The following is a 13,838-nucleotide window of genomic DNA, read 5'->3' on the forward strand; positions in this document are numbered from 1 at the left end:
CTAAAAAGAAATCATAAACATTATTGTGTGCGTGCTTGAACTTATAAATGTAAATACAAAACGAACAAATAACCGTGTAGATTTATGAAAAGCATTTTAGTTTTGATTCAGTAAGCTGCCTTCATTTATTAGTAAGTAACGAGACTTATTTTAGCCCTGCTCTTTAGCTCGGGAGAAATTATATTGCAACAAGTTCTTCTTATGTCTCGCTCTATCTTTTTACTCAAGTTCGGCCCGAAATTTGAACTGTACAATTGTAAAATTAGACACGTAACTTTCAACTCCCATATTGTCTAGTGGTTAGGATACCCGGCTCTCACCCGGGAGGCCCGGGTTCAATTCCCGGTATGGGAAACATTCTTATTATTTTGATATTTCGTACTGCCAAAGACAGAGACTGCCATATGTTTCTTTTTATACCAAGTATACGTTAAATAAAAGCGGGAAAGGCATACGGCATACGGCATAAGGCAAAAAGTTGTGGCAAAAGCAAAAAGTTGTTGACGAGGCCAACAACACGCGGTGTTCCCAAGCGGTCCCCCATCTAAGTACTAACCGCGCCCGACGCTGCTTAATTTCGGTGATCGGACGAGAACCGATGTGTTCAGCGTGGTATGGTCGTTGGCGAAAGTCGCAGGGCTTAGCGTTGGCCTTATACTCTGATTTTCGGTCCTGCCCAGATGCAGATACAGTCATTTGTTTCTATTCACACCTAGCACAAGCCTTAGGAAAATAATGGAAACGCTTTTATTAGTAACAAAAACATTGCAAAGGTTTTGAACGTATTGCTGTGAAAAGCAGTGCAATAAGTAATTTTGGAATAGGCGACAAAAGCTTGGACTGAGTTTTTATTTGAACTGGCTGGCCAAAACGCTTTTTAAATACGTTAAATAAAAGTATAAAAGCGGGAAAGGCATACGGCATACGGCATACGGCATAAGGCAAAAAGTTGTGGCAAAAGCAAAAAGTTGTTGACGAGGCCAACAACACGCGGTGTTCCCAAGCGGTCCCCCATCTAAGTACTAACCGCGCCCGACGCTGCTTAATTTCGGTGATCGGACGAGAACCGATGTGTTCAGCGTGGTATGGTCGTTGGCGAAAGTCGCAGGGCTTAGCGTTGGCCTTATACTCTGATTTTCGGTCCTGCCCAGATGCAGATACAGTCATTTGTTTCTATTCACACCTAGCACAAGCCTTAGGAAAATAATGGAAACGCTTTTATTAGTAACAAAAACATTGCAAAGGTTTTGAACGTATTGCTGTGAAAAGCAGTGCAATAAGTAATTTTGGAATAGGCGACAAAAGCTTGGACTGAGTTTTTATTTGAACTGGCTGGCCAAAACGCTTTTTAAATACGTTAAATAAAAGTATAAAAGCGGGAAAGGCATACGGCATACGGCATACGGCATAAGGCAAAAAGTTGTGGCAAAAGCAAAAAGTTGTTGACGAGGCCAACAACACGCGGTGTTCCCAAGCGGTCCCCCATCTAAGTACTAACCGCGCCCGACGCTGCTTAATTTCGGTGATCGGACGAGAACCGATGTGTTCAGCGTGGTATGGTCGTTGGCGAAAGTCGCAGGGCTTAGCGTTGGCCTTATACTCTGATTTTCGGTCCTGCCCAGATGCAGATACAGCCATTTGTTTCTATTCACACCTAGCACAAGCCTTAGGAAAATAATGGAAACGCTTTTATTAGTAACAAAAACATTGCAAAGGTTTTGAACGTATTGCTGTGAAAAGCAGTGCAATAAGTAATTTTGGAATAGGCGACAAAAGCTTGGACTGAGTTTTTATTTGAACTGGCTGGCCAAAACGCTTTTTAAATACGTTAAATAAAAGTATAAAAGCGGGAAAGGCATACGGCATACGGCATACGGCATAAGGCAAAAAGTTGTGGCAAAAGCAAAAAGTTGTTGACGAGGCCAACAACACGCGGTGTTCCCAAGCGGTCCCCCATCTAAGTACTAACCGCGCCCGACGCTGCTTAATTTCGGTGATCGGACGAGAACCGATGTGTTCAGCGTGGTATGGTCGTTGGCGAAAGTCGCAGGGCTTAGCGTTGGCCTTATACTCTGATTTTCGGTCCTGCCCAGATGCAGATACAGTCATTTGTTTCTATTCACACCTAGCACAAGCCTTAGGAAAATAATGGAAACGCTTTTATTAGTAACAAAAACATTGCAAAGGTTTTGAACGTATTGCTGTGAAAAGCAGTGCAATAAGTAATTTTGGAATAGGCGACAAAAGCTTGGACTGAGTTTTTATTTGAACTGGCTGGCCAAAACGCTTTTTAAATACGTTAAATAAAAGTATAAAAGCGGGAAAGGCATACGGCATACGGCATACGGCATAAGGCAAAAAGTTGTGGCAAAAGCAAAAAGTTGTTGACGAGGCCAACAACACGCGGTGTTCCCAAGCGGTCCCCCATCTAAGTACTAACCGCGCCCGACGCTGCTTAATTTCGGTGATCGGACGAGAACCGATGTGTTCAGCGTGGTATGGTCGTTGGCGAAAGTCGCAGGGCTTAGCGTTGGCCTTATACTCTGATTTTCGGTCCTGCCCAGATGCAGATACAGTCATTTGTTTCTATTCACACCTAGCACAAGCCTTAGGAAAATAATGGAAACGCTTTTATTAGTAACAAAAACATTGCAAAGGTTTTGAACGTATTGCTGTGAAAAGCAGTGCAATAAGTAATTTTGGAATAGGCGACAAAAGCTTGGACTGAGTTTTTATTTGAACTGGCTGGCCAAAACGCTTTTTAAATACGTTAAATAAAAGTATAAAAGCGGGAAAGGCATACGGCATACGGCATACGGCATAAGGCAAAAAGTTGTGGCAAAAGCAAAAAGTTGTTGACGAGGCCAACAACACGCGGTGTTCCCAAGCGGTCCCCCATCTAAGTACTAACCGCGCCCGACGCTGCTTAATTTCGGTGATCGGACGAGAACCGATGTGTTCAGCGTGGTATGGTCGTTGGCGAAAGTCGCAGGGCTTAGCGTTGGCCTTATACTCTGATTTTCGGTCCTGCCCAGATGCAGATACAGTCATTTGTTTCTATTCACACTAGCACAAGCCTTAGGAAAATAATGGAAACGCTTTTATTAGTAACAAAAACATTGCAAAGGTTTTGAACGTATTGCTGTGAAAAGCAGTGCAATAAGTAATTTTGGAATAGGCGACAAAAGCTTGGACTGAGTTTTTATTTGAACTGGCTGGCCAAAACGCTTTTTAAATACGTTAAATAAAAGTATAAAAGCGGGAAAGGCATACGGCATACGGCATACGGCATAAGGCAAAAAGTTGTGGCAAAAGCAAAAAGTTGTTGACGAGGCCAACAACACGCGGTGTTCCCAAGCGGTCCCCCATCTAAGTACTAACCGCGCCCGACGCTGCTTAATTTCGGTGATCGGACGAGAACCGATGTGTTCAGCGTGGTATGGTCGTTGGCGAAAGTCGCAGGGCTTAGCGTTGGCCTTATACTCTGATTTTCGGTCCTGCCCAGATGCAGATACAGCCATTTGTTTCTATTCACACCTAGCACAAGCCTTAGGAAAATAATGGAAACGCTTTTATTAGTAACAAAAACATTGCAAAGGTTTTGAACGTATTGCTGTGAAAAGCAGTGCAATAAGTAATTTTGGAATAGGCGACAAAAGCTTGGACTGAGTTTTTATTTGAACTGGCTGGCCAAAACGCTTTTTAAATACGTTAAATAAAAGTATAAAAGCGGGAAAGGCATACGGCATACGGCATACGGCATAAGGCAAAAAGTTGTGGCAAAAGCAAAAAGTTGTTGACGAGGCCAACAACACGCGGTGTTCCCAAGCGGTCCCCCATCTAAGTACTAACCGCGCCCGACGCTGCTTAATTTCGGTGATCGGACGAGAACCGATGTGTTCAGCGTGGTATGGTCGTTGGCGAAAGTCGCAGGGCTTAGCGTTGGCCTTATACTCTGATTTTCGGTCCTGCCCAGATGCAGATACAGCCATTTGTTTCTATTCACACCTAGCACAAGCCTTAGGAAAATAATGGAAACGCTTTTATTAGTAACAAAAACATTGCAAAGGTTTTGAACGTATTGCTGTGAAAAGCAGTGCAATAAGTAATTTTGGAATAGGCGACAAAAGCTTGGACTGAGTTTTTATTTGAACTGGCTGGCCAAAACGCTTTTTAAATACGTTAAATAAAAGTATAAAAGCGGGAAAGGCATACGGCATACGGCATACGGCATAAGGCAAAAAGTTGTGGCAAAAGCAAAAAGTTGTTGACGAGGCCAACAACACGCGGTGTTCCCAAGCGGTCCCCCATCTAAGTACTAACCGCGCCCGACGCTGCTTAATTTCGGTGATCGGACGAGAACCGATGTGTTCAGCGTGGTATGGTCGTTGGCGAAAGTCGCAGGGCTTAGCGTTGGCCTTATACTCTGATTTTCGGTCCTGCCCAGATGCAGATACAGCCATTTGTTTCTATTCACACCTAGCACAAGCCTTAGGAAAATAATGGAAACGCTTTTATTAGTAACAAAAACATTGCAAAGGTTTTGAACGTATTGCTGTGAAAAGCAGTGCAATAAGTAATTTTGGAATAGGCGACAAAAGCTTGGACTGAGTTTTTATTTGAACTGGCTGGCCAAAACGCTTTTTAAATACGTTAAATAAAAGTATAAAAGCGGGAAAGGCATACGGCATACGGCATAAGGCAAAAAGTTGTGGCAAAAGCAAAAAGTTGTTGACGAGGCCAACAACACGCGGTGTTCCCAAGCGGTCCCCCATCTAAGTACTAACCGCGCCCGACGCTGCTTAATTTCGGTGATCGGACGAGAACCGATGTGTTCAGCGTGGTATGGTCGTTGGCGAAAGTCGCAGGGCTTAGCGTTGGCCTTATACTCTGATTTTCGGTCCTGCCCAGATGCAGATACAGTCATTTGTTTCTATTCACACCTAGCACAAGCCTTAGGAAAATAATGGAAACGCTTTATTAGTAACAAAAACATTGCAAAGGTTTTGAACGTATTGCTGTGAAAAGCAGTGCAATAAGTAATTTTGGAATAGGCGACAAAAGCTTGGACTGAGTTTTTATTTGAACTGGCTGGCCAAAACGCTTTTTAAATACGTTAAATAAAAGTATAAAAGCGGGAAAGGCATACGGCATACGGCATACGCATAAGGCAAAAAGTTGTGGCAAAAGCAAAAAGTTGTTGACGAGGCCAACAACACGCGGTGTTCCCAAGCGGTCCCCATCTAAGTACTAACCGCGCCCGACGCTGCTTAATTTCGGTGATCGGACGAGAACCGATGTGTTCAGCGTGGTATGGTCGTTGGCGAAAGTCGCAGGGCTTAGCGTTGGCCTTATACTCTGATTTTCGGTCCTGCCCAGATGCAGATACAGCATTTGTTTCTATTCACACCTAGCACAAGCCTTAGGAAAATAATGGAAACGCTTTTATTAGTAACAAAAACATTGCAAAGGTTTTGAACGTATTGCTGTGAAAAGCAGTGCAATAAGTAATTTTGGAATAGGCGACAAAAGCTTGGACTGAGTTTTTATTTGAACTGGCTGGCCAAAACGCTTTTTAAATACGTTAAATAAAAGTATAAAAGCGGGAAAGGCATACGGCATACGGCATACGCATAAGGCAAAAAGTTGTGGCAAAAGCAAAAAGTTGTTGACGAGGCCAACAACACGCGGTGTTCCCAAGCGGTCCCCCATCTAAGTACTAACCGCGCCCGACGCTGCTTAATTTCGGTGATCGGACGAGAACCGATGTGTTCAGCGTGGTATGGTCGTTGGCGAAAGTCGCAGGGCTTAGCGTTGGCCTTATACTCTGATTTTCGGTCCTGCCCAGATGCAGATACAGTCATTTGTTTCTATTCACACCTAGCACAAGCCTTAGGAAAATAATGGAAACGCTTTTATTAGTAACAAAAACATTGCAAAGGTTTTGAACGTATTGCTGTGAAAAGCAGTGCAATAAGTAATTTTGGAATAGGCGACAAAAGCTTGGACTGAGTTTTTATTTGAACTGGCTGGCCAAAACGCTTTTTAAATACGTTAAATAAAAGTATAAAAGCGGGAAAGGCATACGGCATACGGCATACGCATAAGGCAAAAAGTTGTGGCAAAAGCAAAAAGTTGTTGACGAGGCCAACAACACGCGGTGTTCCCAAGCGGTCCCCCATCTAAGTACTAACCGCGCCCGACGCTGCTTAATTTCGGTGATCGGACGAGAACCGATGTGTTCAGCGTGGTATGGTCGTTGGCGAAAGTCGCAGGGCTTAGCGTTGGCCTTATACTCTGATTTTCGGTCCTGCCCAGATGCAGATACAGTCATTTGTTTCTATTCACACCTAGCACAAGCCTTAGGAAAATAATGGAAACGCTTTTATTAGTAACAAAAACATTGCAAAGGTTTTGAACGTATTGCTGTGAAAAGCAGTGCAATAAGTAATTTTGGAATAGGCGACAAAAGCTTGGACTGAGTTTTTATTTGAACTGGCTGGCCAAAACGCTTTTTAAATACGTTAAATAAAAGTATAAAAGCGGGAAAGGCATACGGCATACGGCATACGCCATAAGGCAAAAAGTTGTGGCAAAAGCAAAAAGTTGTTGACGAGGCCAACAACACGCGGTGTTCCCAAGCGGTCCCCCATCTAAGTACTAACCGCGCCCGACGCTGCTTAATTTCGGTGATCGGACGAGAACCGATGTGTTCAGCGTGGTATGGTCGTTGGCGAAAGTCGCAGGGCTTAGCGTTGGCCTTATACTCTGATTTTCGGTCCTGCCCAGATGCAGATACAGTCATTTGTTTCTATTCACACCTAGCACAAGCCTTAGGAAAATAATGGAAACGCTTTTATTAGTAACAAAAACATTGCAAAGGTTTTGAACGTATTGCTGTGAAAAGCAGTGCAATAAGTAATTTTGGAATAGGCGACAAAAGCTTGGACTGAGTTTTTATTTGAACTGGCTGGCCAAAACGCTTTTTAAATACGTTAAATAAAAGTATAAAAGCGGGAAAGGCATACGGCATACGGCATACGGCATAAGGCAAAAAGTTGTGGCAAAAGCAAAAAGTTGTTGACGAGGCCAACAACACGCGGTGTTCCCAAGCGGTCCCCCATCTAAGTACTAACCGCGCCCGACGCTGCTTAATTTCGGTGATCGGACGAGAACCGATGTGTTCAGCGTGGTATGGTCGTTGGCGAAAGTCGCAGGGCTTAGCGTTGGCCTTATACTCTGATTTTCGGTCCTGCCCAGATGCAGATACAGTCATTTGTTTCTATTCACACCTAGCACAAGCCTTAGGAAAATAATGGAAACGCTTTTATTAGTAACAAAAACATTGCAAAGGTTTTGAACGTATTGCTGTGAAAAGCAGTGCAATAAGTAATTTTGGAATAGGCGACAAAAGCTTGGACTGAGTTTTTATTTGAACTGGCTGGCCAAAACGCTTTTTAAATACGTTAAATAAAAGTATAAAAGCGGGAAAGGCATACGGCATACGGCATACGGCATAAGGCAAAAGTTGTGGCAAAAGCAAAAAGTTGTTGACGAGGCCAACAACACGCGGTGTTCCCAAGCGGTCCCCCATCTAAGTACTAACCGCGCCCGACGCTGCTTAATTTCGGTGATCGGACGAGAACCGATGTGTTCAGCGTGGTATGGTCGTTGGCGAAAGTCGCAGGGCTTAGCGTTGGCCTTATACTCTGATTTTCGGTCCTGCCCAGATGCAGATACAGTCATTTGTTTCTATTCACACCTAGCACAAGCCTTAGGAAAATAATGGAAACGCTTTTATTAGTAACAAAAACATTGCAAAGGTTTTGAACGTATTGCTGTGAAAAGCAGTGCAATAAGTAATTTTGGAATAGGCGACAAAAGCTTGGACTGAGTTTTTATTTGAACTGGCTGGCCAAAACGCTTTTTAAATACGTTAAATAAAAGTATAAAAGCGGGAAAGGCATACGGCATACGGCATACGGCATAAGGCAAAAAGTTGTGGCAAAAGCAAAAAGTTGTTGACGAGGCCAACAACACGCGGTGTTCCCAAGCGGTCCCCCATCTAAGTACTAACCGCGCCCGACGCTGCTTAATTTCGGTGATCGGACGAGAACCGATGTGTTCAGCGTGGTATGGTCGTTGGCGAAAGTCGCAGGGCTTAGCGTTGGCCTTATACTCTGATTTTCGGTCCTGCCCAGATGCAGATACAGTCATTTGTTTCTATTCACACCTAGCACAAGCCTTAGGAAAATAATGGAAACGCTTTTATTAGTAACAAAAACATTGCAAAGGTTTTGAACGTATTGCTGTGAAAAGCAGTGCAATAAGTAATTTTGGAATAGGCGACAAAAGCTTGGACTGAGTTTTTATTTGAACTGGCTGGCCAAAACGCTTTTTAAATACGTTAAATAAAAGTATAAAAGCGGGAAAGGCATACGGCATACGGCATACGGCATAAGGCAAAAAGTTGTGGCAAAAGCAAAAAGTTGTTGACGAGGCCAACAACACGCGGTGTTCCCAAGCGGTCCCCCATCTAAGTACTAACCGCGCCCGACGCTGCTTAATTTCGGTGATCGGACGAGAACCGATGTGTTCAGCGTGGTATGGTCGTTGGCGAAAGTCGCAGGGCTTAGCGTTGGCCTTATACTCTGATTTTCGGTCCTGCCCAGATGCAGATACAGTCATTTGTTTCTATTCACACCTAGCACAAGCCTTAGGAAAATAATGGAAACGCTTTTATTAGTAACAAAAACATTGCAAAGGTTTTGAACGTATTGCTGTGAAAAGCAGTGCAATAAGTAATTTTGGAATAGGCGACAAAAGCTTGGACTGAGTTTTTATTTGAACTGGCTGGCCAAAACGCTTTTTAAATACGTTAAATAAAAGTATAAAAGCGGGAAAGGCATACGGCATACGGCATACGGCATAAGGCAAAAAGTTGTGGCAAAAGCAAAAAGTTGTTGACGAGGCCAACAACACGCGGTGTTCCCAAGCGGTCCCCCATCTAAGTACTAACCGCGCCCGACGCTGCTTAATTTCGGTGATCGGACGAGAACCGATGTGTTCAGCGTGGTATGGTCGTTGGCGAAAGTCGCAGGGCTTAGCGTTGGCCTTATACTCTGATTTTCGGTCCTGCCCAGATGCAGATACAGTCATTTGTTTCTATTCACACCTAGCACAAGCCTTAGGAAAATAATGGAAACGCTTTTATTAGTAACAAAAACATTGCAAAGGTTTTGAACGTATTGCTGTGAAAAGCAGTGCAATAAGTAATTTTGGAATAGGCGACAAAAGCTTGGACTGAGTTTTTATTTGAACTGGCTGGCCAAAACGCTTTTTAAATACGTTAAATAAAAGTATAAAAGCGGGAAAGGCATACGGCATACGGCATACGGCATAAGGCAAAAAGTTGTGGCAAAAGCAAAAAGTTGTTGACGAGGCCAACAACACGCGGTGTTCCCAAGCGGTCCCCCATCTAAGTACTAACCGCGCCCGACGCTGCTTAATTTCGGTGATCGGACGAGAACCGATGTGTTCAGCGTGGTATGGTCGTTGGCGAAAGTCGCAGGGCTTAGCGTTGGCCTTATACTCTGATTTTCGGTCCTGCCCAGATGCAGATACAGTCATTTGTTTCTATTCACACCTAGCACAAGCCTTAGGAAAATAATGGAAACGCTTTTATTAGTAACAAAAACATTGCAAAGGTTTTGAACGTATTGCTGTGAAAAGCAGTGCAATAAGTAATTTTGGAATAGGCGACAAAAGCTTGGACTGAGTTTTTATTTGAACTGGCTGGCCAAAACGCTTTTTAAATACGTTAAATAAAAGTATAAAAGCGGGAAAGGCATACGGCATACGGCATACGGCATAAGGCAAAAAGTTGTGGCAAAAGCAAAAAGTTGTTGACGAGGCCAACAACACGCGGTGTTCCCAAGCGGTCCCCCATCTAAGTACTAACCGCGCCCGACGCTGCTTAATTTCGGTGATCGGACGAGAACCGATGTGTTCAGCGTGGTATGGTCGTTGGCGAAAGTCGCAGGGCTTAGCGTTGGCCTTATACTCTGATTTTCGGTCCTGCCCAGATGCAGATACAGTCATTTGTTTCTATTCACACCTAGCACAAGCCTTAGGAAAATAATGGAAACGCTTTTATTAGTAACAAAAACATTGCAAAGGTTTTGAACGTATTGCTGTGAAAAGCAGTGCAATAAGTAATTTTGGAATAGGCGACAAAAGCTTGGACTGAGTTTTTATTTGAACTGGCTGGCCAAAACGCTTTTTAAATACGTTAAATAAAAGTATAAAAGCGGGAAAGGCATACGGCATACGGCATACGCCATAAGGCAAAAAGTTGTGGCAAAAGCAAAAAGTTGTTGACGAGGCCAACAACACGCGGTGTTCCCAAGCGGTCCCCCATCTAAGTACTAACCGCGCCCGACGCTGCTTAATTTCGGTGATCGGACGAGAACCGATGTGTTCAGCGTGGTATGGTCGTTGGCGAAAGTCGCAGGGCTTAGCGTTGGCCTTATACTCTGATTTTCGGTCCTGCCCAGATGCAGATACAGTCATTTGTTTCTATTCACACCTAGCACAAGCCTTAGGAAAATAATGGAAACGCTTTTATTAGTAACAAAAACATTGCAAAGGTTTTGAACGTATTGCTGTGAAAAGCAGTGCAATAAGTAATTTTGGAATAGGCGACAAAAGCTTGGACTGAGTTTTTATTTGAACTGGCTGGCCAAAACGCTTTTTAAATACGTTAAATAAAAGTATAAAAGCGGGAAAGGCATACGGCATACGGCATACGCCATAAGGCAAAAAGTTGTGGCAAAAGCAAAAAGTTGTTGACGAGGCCAACAACACGCGGTGTTCCCAAGCGGTCCCCCATCTAAGTACTAACCGCGCCCGACGCTGCTTAATTTCGGTGATCGGACGAGAACCGATGTGTTCAGCGTGGTATGGTCGTTGGCGAAAGTCGCAGGGCTTAGCGTTGGCCTTATACTCTGATTTTCGGTCCTGCCCAGATGCAGATACAGTCATTTGTTTCTATTCACACCTAGCACAAGCCTTAGGAAAATAATGGAAACGCTTTTATTAGTAACAAAAACATTGCAAAGGTTTTGAACGTATTGCTGTGAAAAGCAGTGCAATAAGTAATTTTGGAATAGGCGACAAAAGCTTGGACTGAGTTTTTATTTGAACTGGCTGGCCAAAACGCTTTTTAAATACGTTAAATAAAAGTATAAAAGCGGGAAAGGCATACGGCATACGGCATACGCCATAAGGCAAAAAGTTGTGGCAAAAGCAAAAAGTTGTTGACGAGGCCAACAACACGCGGTGTTCCCAAGCGGTCCCCCATCTAAGTACTAACCGCGCCCGACGCTGCTTAATTTCGGTGATCGGACGAGAACCGATGTGTTCAGCGTGGTATGGTCGTTGGCGAAAGTCGCAGGGCTTAGCGTTGGCCTTATACTCTGATTTTCGGTCCTGCCCAGATGCAGATACAGTCATTTGTTTCTATTCACACCTAGCACAAGCCTTAGGAAAATAATGGAAACGCTTTTATTAGTAACAAAAACATTGCAAAGGTTTTGAACGTATTGCTGTGAAAAGCAGTGCAATAAGTAATTTTGGAATAGGCGACAAAAGCTTGGACTGAGTTTTTATTTGAACTGGCTGGCCAAAACGCTTTTTAAATACGTTAAATAAAAGTATAAAAGCGGGAAAGGCATACGGCATACGGCATACGGCATAAGGCAAAAAGTTGTGGCAAAAGCAAAAAGTTGTTGACGAGGCCAACAACACGCGGTGTTCCCAAGCGGTCCCCCATCTAAGTACTAACCGCGCCCGACGCTGCTTAATTTCGGTGATCGGACGAGAACCGATGTGTTCAGCGTGGTATGGTCGTTGGCGAAAGTCGCAGGGCTTAGCGTTGGCCTTATACTCTGATTTTCGGTCCTGCCCAGATGCAGATACAGTCATTTGTTTCTATTCACACCTAGCACAAGCCTTAGGAAAATAATGGAAACGCTTTTATTAGTAACAAAAACATTGCAAAGGTTTTGAACGTATTGCTGTGAAAAGCAGTGCAATAAGTAATTTTGGAATAGGCGACAAAAGCTTGGACTGAGTTTTTATTTGAACTGGCTGGCCAAAACGCTTTTTAAATACGTTAAATAAAAGTATAAAAGCGGGAAAGGCATACGGCATACGGCATACGGCATAAGGCAAAAAGTTGTGGCAAAAGCAAAAAGTTGTTGACGAGGCCAACAACACGCGGTGTTCCCAAGCGGTCCCCCATCTAAGTACTAACCGCGCCCGACGCTGCTTAATTTCGGTGATCGGACGAGAACCGATGTGTTCAGCGTGGTATGGTCGTTGGCGAAAGTCGCAGGGCTTAGCGTTGGCCTTATACTCTGATTTTCGGTCCTGCCCAGATGCAGATACAGTCATTTGTTTCTATTCACACCTAGCACAAGCCTTAGGAAAATAATGGAAACGCTTTTATTAGTAACAAAAACATTGCAAAGGTTTTGAACGTATTGCTGTGAAAAGCAGTGCAATAAGTAATTTTGGAATAGGCGACAAAAGCTTGGACTGAGTTTTTATTTGAACTGGCTGGCCAAAACGCTTTTTAAATACGTTAAATAAAAGTATAAAAGCGGGAAAGGCATACGGCATACGGCATACGCCATAAGGCAAAAAGTTGTGGCAAAAGCAAAAAGTTGTTGACGAGGCCAACAACACGCGGTGTTCCCAAGCGGTCCCCCATCTAAGTACTAACCGCGCCCGACGCTGCTTAATTTCGGTGATCGGACGAGAACCGATGTGTTCAGCGTGGTATGGTCGTTGGCGAAAGTCGCAGGGCTTAGCGTTGGCCTTATACTCTGATTTTCGGTCCTGCCCAGATGCAGATACAGTCATTTGTTTCTATTCACACCTAGCACAAGCCTTAGGAAAATAATGGAAACGCTTTTATTAGTAACAAAAACATTGCAAAGGTTTTGAACGTATTGCTGTGAAAAGCAGTGCAATAAGTAATTTTGGAATAGGCGACAAAAGCTTGGACTGAGTTTTTATTTGAACTAGCTGGCCAAAACGCTTTTTAAATACGTTAAATAAAAGTATAAAAGCGGGAAAGGCATACGGCATACGGCATACGCCATAAGGCAAAAAGTTGTGGCAAAAGCAAAAAGTTGTTGACGAGGCCAACAACACGCGGTGTTCCCAAGCGGTCCCCCATCTAAGTACTAACCGCGCCCGACGCTGCTTAATTTCGGTGATCGGACGAGAACCGATGTGTTCAGCGTGGTATGGTCGTTGGCGAAAGTCGCAGGGCTTAGCGTTGGCCTTATACTCTGATTTTCGGTCCTGCCCAGATGCAGATACAGTCATTTGTTTCTATTCACACCTAGCACAAGCCTTAGGAAAATAATGGAAACGCTTTTATTAGTAACAAAAACATTGCAAAGGTTTTGAACGTATTGCTGTGAAAAGCAGTGCAATAAGTAATTTTGGAATAGGCGACAAAAGCTTGGACTGAGTTTTTATTTGAACTGGCTGGCCAAAACGCTTTTTAAATACGTTAAATAAAAGTATAAAAGCGGGAAAGGCATACGGCATACGGCATACGGCATAAGGCAAAAAGTTGTGGCAAAAGCAAAAAGTTGTTGACGAGGCCAACAACACGCGGTGTTCCCAAGCGGTCCCCCATCTAAGTACTAACCGCGCCCGACGCTGCTTAATTTCGGTGATCGGACGAGAACCGATGTGTTCAGCGTGGTATGGTCGTTGGCGAAAGTCGCAGGGCTTAGCGTTGGCCTTATACTCTGATT

General features: G+C 43.8%; 30 non-coding genes across 30 annotated transcripts; 1 reads left to right on the forward strand and 29 right to left on the reverse strand.

Annotated features, from left to right (window-relative positions):
- Positions 1 to 282: 282 nt before the first annotated feature.
- Positions 283 to 354, forward strand: Trnae-cuc (transfer RNA glutamic acid (anticodon CUC)). Its single transcript has one exon. It is a non-coding gene; the product is annotated as a tRNA-Glu (tRNA).
- Positions 355 to 507: 153 nt separating this feature from the next.
- LOC128255230 (5S ribosomal RNA) lies at positions 508 to 626 on the reverse strand. The gene has a single exon (XR_008267602.1). It is a non-coding gene; the product is annotated as a 5S ribosomal RNA (ribosomal RNA).
- Positions 627 to 978: 352 nt separating this feature from the next.
- LOC128255241 (5S ribosomal RNA) lies at positions 979 to 1,097 on the reverse strand. The gene has a single exon (XR_008267613.1). It is a non-coding gene; the product is annotated as a 5S ribosomal RNA (ribosomal RNA).
- Positions 1,098 to 1,449: 352 nt separating this feature from the next.
- On the reverse strand, positions 1,450 to 1,568 carry LOC128255253 (5S ribosomal RNA). The gene has a single exon (XR_008267624.1). It is a non-coding gene; the product is annotated as a 5S ribosomal RNA (ribosomal RNA).
- Positions 1,569 to 1,920: 352 nt separating this feature from the next.
- On the reverse strand, positions 1,921 to 2,039 carry LOC128255265 (5S ribosomal RNA). The gene has a single exon (XR_008267635.1). It is a non-coding gene; the product is annotated as a 5S ribosomal RNA (ribosomal RNA).
- A 352-nt stretch (positions 2,040 to 2,391) lies between these two features.
- Positions 2,392 to 2,510, reverse strand: LOC128255271 (5S ribosomal RNA). The gene has a single exon (XR_008267641.1). It is a non-coding gene; the product is annotated as a 5S ribosomal RNA (ribosomal RNA).
- Positions 2,511 to 2,862: 352 nt separating this feature from the next.
- LOC128255231 (5S ribosomal RNA) lies at positions 2,863 to 2,981 on the reverse strand. Its single transcript, XR_008267603.1, has one exon. It is a non-coding gene; the product is annotated as a 5S ribosomal RNA (ribosomal RNA).
- Positions 2,982 to 3,332: 351 nt separating this feature from the next.
- Positions 3,333 to 3,451, reverse strand: LOC128255232 (5S ribosomal RNA). The gene has a single exon (XR_008267604.1). It is a non-coding gene; the product is annotated as a 5S ribosomal RNA (ribosomal RNA).
- A 352-nt stretch (positions 3,452 to 3,803) lies between these two features.
- LOC128255233 (5S ribosomal RNA) lies at positions 3,804 to 3,922 on the reverse strand. Its single transcript, XR_008267605.1, has one exon. It is a non-coding gene; the product is annotated as a 5S ribosomal RNA (ribosomal RNA).
- A 352-nt stretch (positions 3,923 to 4,274) lies between these two features.
- LOC128255234 (5S ribosomal RNA) lies at positions 4,275 to 4,393 on the reverse strand. Its single transcript, XR_008267606.1, has one exon. It is a non-coding gene; the product is annotated as a 5S ribosomal RNA (ribosomal RNA).
- A 345-nt stretch (positions 4,394 to 4,738) lies between these two features.
- On the reverse strand, positions 4,739 to 4,857 carry LOC128255235 (5S ribosomal RNA). Its single transcript, XR_008267607.1, has one exon. It is a non-coding gene; the product is annotated as a 5S ribosomal RNA (ribosomal RNA).
- A 350-nt stretch (positions 4,858 to 5,207) lies between these two features.
- Positions 5,208 to 5,325, reverse strand: LOC128255263 (5S ribosomal RNA). Its single transcript, XR_008267633.1, has one exon. It is a non-coding gene; the product is annotated as a 5S ribosomal RNA (ribosomal RNA).
- A 350-nt stretch (positions 5,326 to 5,675) lies between these two features.
- Positions 5,676 to 5,794, reverse strand: LOC128255236 (5S ribosomal RNA). Its single transcript, XR_008267608.1, has one exon. It is a non-coding gene; the product is annotated as a 5S ribosomal RNA (ribosomal RNA).
- Positions 5,795 to 6,145: 351 nt separating this feature from the next.
- Positions 6,146 to 6,264, reverse strand: LOC128255237 (5S ribosomal RNA). Its single transcript, XR_008267609.1, has one exon. It is a non-coding gene; the product is annotated as a 5S ribosomal RNA (ribosomal RNA).
- A 352-nt stretch (positions 6,265 to 6,616) lies between these two features.
- LOC128255238 (5S ribosomal RNA) lies at positions 6,617 to 6,735 on the reverse strand. The gene has a single exon (XR_008267610.1). It is a non-coding gene; the product is annotated as a 5S ribosomal RNA (ribosomal RNA).
- Positions 6,736 to 7,087: 352 nt separating this feature from the next.
- LOC128255239 (5S ribosomal RNA) lies at positions 7,088 to 7,206 on the reverse strand. The gene has a single exon (XR_008267611.1). It is a non-coding gene; the product is annotated as a 5S ribosomal RNA (ribosomal RNA).
- Positions 7,207 to 7,557: 351 nt separating this feature from the next.
- Positions 7,558 to 7,676, reverse strand: LOC128255240 (5S ribosomal RNA). The gene has a single exon (XR_008267612.1). It is a non-coding gene; the product is annotated as a 5S ribosomal RNA (ribosomal RNA).
- Positions 7,677 to 8,028: 352 nt separating this feature from the next.
- On the reverse strand, positions 8,029 to 8,147 carry LOC128255242 (5S ribosomal RNA). The gene has a single exon (XR_008267614.1). It is a non-coding gene; the product is annotated as a 5S ribosomal RNA (ribosomal RNA).
- Positions 8,148 to 8,499: 352 nt separating this feature from the next.
- LOC128255244 (5S ribosomal RNA) lies at positions 8,500 to 8,618 on the reverse strand. The gene has a single exon (XR_008267615.1). It is a non-coding gene; the product is annotated as a 5S ribosomal RNA (ribosomal RNA).
- A 352-nt stretch (positions 8,619 to 8,970) lies between these two features.
- On the reverse strand, positions 8,971 to 9,089 carry LOC128255245 (5S ribosomal RNA). Its single transcript, XR_008267616.1, has one exon. It is a non-coding gene; the product is annotated as a 5S ribosomal RNA (ribosomal RNA).
- A 352-nt stretch (positions 9,090 to 9,441) lies between these two features.
- Positions 9,442 to 9,560, reverse strand: LOC128255246 (5S ribosomal RNA). Its single transcript, XR_008267617.1, has one exon. It is a non-coding gene; the product is annotated as a 5S ribosomal RNA (ribosomal RNA).
- A 352-nt stretch (positions 9,561 to 9,912) lies between these two features.
- Positions 9,913 to 10,031, reverse strand: LOC128255247 (5S ribosomal RNA). Its single transcript, XR_008267618.1, has one exon. It is a non-coding gene; the product is annotated as a 5S ribosomal RNA (ribosomal RNA).
- Positions 10,032 to 10,383: 352 nt separating this feature from the next.
- Positions 10,384 to 10,502, reverse strand: LOC128255248 (5S ribosomal RNA). The gene has a single exon (XR_008267619.1). It is a non-coding gene; the product is annotated as a 5S ribosomal RNA (ribosomal RNA).
- Positions 10,503 to 10,854: 352 nt separating this feature from the next.
- Positions 10,855 to 10,973, reverse strand: LOC128255249 (5S ribosomal RNA). Its single transcript, XR_008267620.1, has one exon. It is a non-coding gene; the product is annotated as a 5S ribosomal RNA (ribosomal RNA).
- Positions 10,974 to 11,325: 352 nt separating this feature from the next.
- Positions 11,326 to 11,444, reverse strand: LOC128255250 (5S ribosomal RNA). Its single transcript, XR_008267621.1, has one exon. It is a non-coding gene; the product is annotated as a 5S ribosomal RNA (ribosomal RNA).
- Positions 11,445 to 11,796: 352 nt separating this feature from the next.
- LOC128255251 (5S ribosomal RNA) lies at positions 11,797 to 11,915 on the reverse strand. Its single transcript, XR_008267622.1, has one exon. It is a non-coding gene; the product is annotated as a 5S ribosomal RNA (ribosomal RNA).
- A 352-nt stretch (positions 11,916 to 12,267) lies between these two features.
- Positions 12,268 to 12,386, reverse strand: LOC128255252 (5S ribosomal RNA). The gene has a single exon (XR_008267623.1). It is a non-coding gene; the product is annotated as a 5S ribosomal RNA (ribosomal RNA).
- A 352-nt stretch (positions 12,387 to 12,738) lies between these two features.
- On the reverse strand, positions 12,739 to 12,857 carry LOC128255254 (5S ribosomal RNA). Its single transcript, XR_008267625.1, has one exon. It is a non-coding gene; the product is annotated as a 5S ribosomal RNA (ribosomal RNA).
- Positions 12,858 to 13,209: 352 nt separating this feature from the next.
- On the reverse strand, positions 13,210 to 13,328 carry LOC128255255 (5S ribosomal RNA). The gene has a single exon (XR_008267626.1). It is a non-coding gene; the product is annotated as a 5S ribosomal RNA (ribosomal RNA).
- A 352-nt stretch (positions 13,329 to 13,680) lies between these two features.
- Positions 13,681 to 13,799, reverse strand: LOC128255256 (5S ribosomal RNA). The gene has a single exon (XR_008267627.1). It is a non-coding gene; the product is annotated as a 5S ribosomal RNA (ribosomal RNA).
- Between the last annotated feature and the right edge of the window lie 39 nt (positions 13,800 to 13,838).

The sequence above is a fragment of the Drosophila gunungcola genome (assembly GCF_025200985.1).
Source record: "Drosophila gunungcola strain Sukarami chromosome 2R unlocalized genomic scaffold, Dgunungcola_SK_2 000006F, whole genome shotgun sequence".
NCBI classification, from domain to species: Eukaryota; Metazoa; Arthropoda; class Insecta; order Diptera; family Drosophilidae; genus Drosophila; species Drosophila gunungcola.